Genomic DNA, 3,051 nt, shown 5'->3' with positions numbered 1-3,051 from the left:
GAGATATGGAGGAAAAATGAAACAAAAAGACCAGCACCTTGGCTAATTAGTGTGTAGCATTGCCTAGTGATCTGCTAACAACATTGTTCAAATAATGCCCTTGGGATCAAAATTAACCTCATCCTTAGGTCACTGTGTGCCATGGCAACCAAAAGGTAAAACCTTTTGACAAAAACCTAATGCCTAAATCTTAGATATTTTGTGTGTAACATTGTCAATGGGTCCTTTACCAAAATTGTCCAAACAATCTTGCATATATTTTTGAAGAGCAATTAAATTAGGTGCATAAACTCTTCCTGATGTAAGCAATCATGGCCATCTTGATATAATTGCTTCCTAAATGTCATTTAACTGAAACATCAACACATTTTAACTAAGAAGAAGCAAATGCATGTTCAAAGGCTCAAAATCTAGTGATGCTGCTTTTATAACAATAAGCCTTAGTTTTTCACTTCAATTAAACAGACAATGCAAAGTTTGAGTGTCCAGGAGTCACAGTGACAATTTCTCAGTATTACTCAACAGACTATGCTAAAAAATATTGGTTCATGGTTCCAAATAAAATTACAACAATATTTTTTCAATCATGGTTAAAACCTTTTTAACATTTCTCATTTGTTAATAATACGCCCATCAATAATTTCTTGGATTCTAAGACAACTTACTGTCACATTGGCCCTTTGAGAAGCAAGCTTTTCAAGAAGCAAATGATTTGGCACAATATGGCATTAACAGTAGAAATTTTTTATTTTAATTCGAGGGTTTCGAGTCATGCGAAATTCAGTACCTTAATCTGTCAAAGTCAGAAAAGGCTCCTGAAAATCGTGTCTATAGATATAGACGATTAATCCCAAATCATGCCCAAAGACGATCAACGTGTTCGGGATTTGAAAAACAACATTCATGTAAAAATCGTCTCCAAGAGATGATTCATCCTTAATCGTACCCAAGAGACAATCAGTGTGTACTTGGCAAAGCATTTATACCGGCAAACATTCTTGGTAAAGATTTTATAGCTACAAACATTTTCAGCAAGTTTGGTGAAGGTCAGATGAGAATTGTTCAAGTTAGAGAGTAGACAAAGCTTAAATGGCAAGGGCAGTAATCCTGAAGTGCTTCGGGGCATTTGGCTGATTATCATACTTGACCGATTTATTTTACCAACAAATATTTTCAGCAAGTTTGGTGAAGATCAGATGATAACTGTTCAAATTAGACAGTGGACAAAGCAAAAATGGCAAATTTTGACCAATTCAAGGGCCATAATCCTGAAGAGCCTGGCTGGTTATAGAACTTTGCCAAGAATATATACCAACAAACATTTATTGTAGCAAGTTTGGTGAAATTCGGATAAAAACTGTTCAAGTTTGAGAGTAGACAAAGCTAAAATGGCCAATTTTGATAAATTCAGGGGGCCATAACTCTGGAGTGCCTAAAGCGATTAGGCTGGTTATCGAACTTGACCTAGATATTTCACCAACAAACACTTTCATGAAGTTTGGTGGAAATTGGATGAGAAATGTTCAAGTTAGAGAGCGGACAAAGCTAAAATGGACAATTTTGACAAATTCAGGGGGCCATAACTCTGGAGTGCCTAAAGCGATTTGGCTGGTTATTGAACTTGACCGAGATATTTCACCAACAAACACTTTCATGACGTTTGGTGGAAATTGGATGAGAAATGATCAAGTTAGAAAGCGGACAAAGCTAAAATGGCCAATTTTGACAAATTCAGGGGGCCATAACTCTGGAGTGCCTAAAGCGATTTGGCTGGTTATCGAACTTGACCGAGATATTTCACCAACAAACACTTTCATGAAGTTTGGTGGAAATTGGATGAGAAATGTTCAAGTTAGAGAGCGGACAACATTGTGGAGCCGCCCGCCCGCCGCCCGCCCGCCATGGGTGTTCCCATAATACGGCCATCGTAAGATGGGCGTATAAAAATAAGAGTTAGAATTTTCACCCTTATAAGAAAAGGAATGCCAAGATTTTTAGATGCTTCATGTATTTGAACCCCTGGAGTAATTTAAGACAGCTCATGTCATTTAATGAGGTCTTTGGAGAAATGCAATTATCAGGAATATCTTGCATAGATGCCCATCTGTCTGTCAATTTTCCACAAATCTTGTTCACCTCTCATTCAGCACTGCATCTAAGACTAAGTGACTCCTAGGCCGCCAATGGAAATGACAGACATGCTAGAAACCTTGCAATATATTCACAGAGTAGCATATCTCTGGGTTCAAGTTTAAATTATTGTTAATATTGTATTCTGGTGTAGAATAAGGTGACTGTCATGGACATGCCTGCAATAGGTGCAACTTCATGAAATATTTTGATCCTATTGGAGAAAATATACAATCTTATAAAGACTGTAATGGCTGTAAAACGTAAGTACTCTGACCAGGTTGTTCAAAAGTCAAGGTCATGCTTGGAGGTTAAAAGTTTAAGTTGATTGAAAAGTCCTGAAAAAACTTGGTACAAAATTCTAATGTTGTTGGACTGAATGGATTGAACATTTATGCAGTTATTTAGATTTTTTTTTCATTGGTGGATGAACTCAGTAGCAGTCACAATCCTGGCTAGCTGACCTTTTACCTCTAAATGTGACCTTGAAGGTAAATATGTGGCCTAAACATAGATATACTTATGCTCTGTAGGTCAGCTCTATGGGTAAAAAATTGTGTCAAGTTGATATAAAACCTTTCAAAATCTTTTCATTGGTTCAAGAGTTGGAGTCAACATGTTTATCTTACCTTTGCAGTATATGGCCCGCTGACCTTGACTGTGAAACGCTAATCTTAATTATGTGTCAGGAACAATTGAGCTTCATTGTCAGCTTCATGTTGTACATATTTGTGTCAATTTAAAAAATCTCACACCTTAGAAATTATTCAGCAGGGGCCATATTCATCAAACTTCTTAAGTTGTTTCTTAACTTAAGTTTATTTTCTAATATTTTTACCAATACAGTTGGGGAAGGATGACGGATAGACAGACAAAGCAGCAACTATATGCTCTCCCTTCGGAAGAGTGAAAATCACGTTT

Source organism: Mya arenaria, chromosome 15 (genome assembly GCF_026914265.1).
Source record: "Mya arenaria isolate MELC-2E11 chromosome 15, ASM2691426v1".
Taxonomy (NCBI): domain Eukaryota; kingdom Metazoa; phylum Mollusca; class Bivalvia; order Myida; family Myidae; genus Mya; species Mya arenaria.
This window is presented reverse-complemented; position numbering follows the sequence as displayed.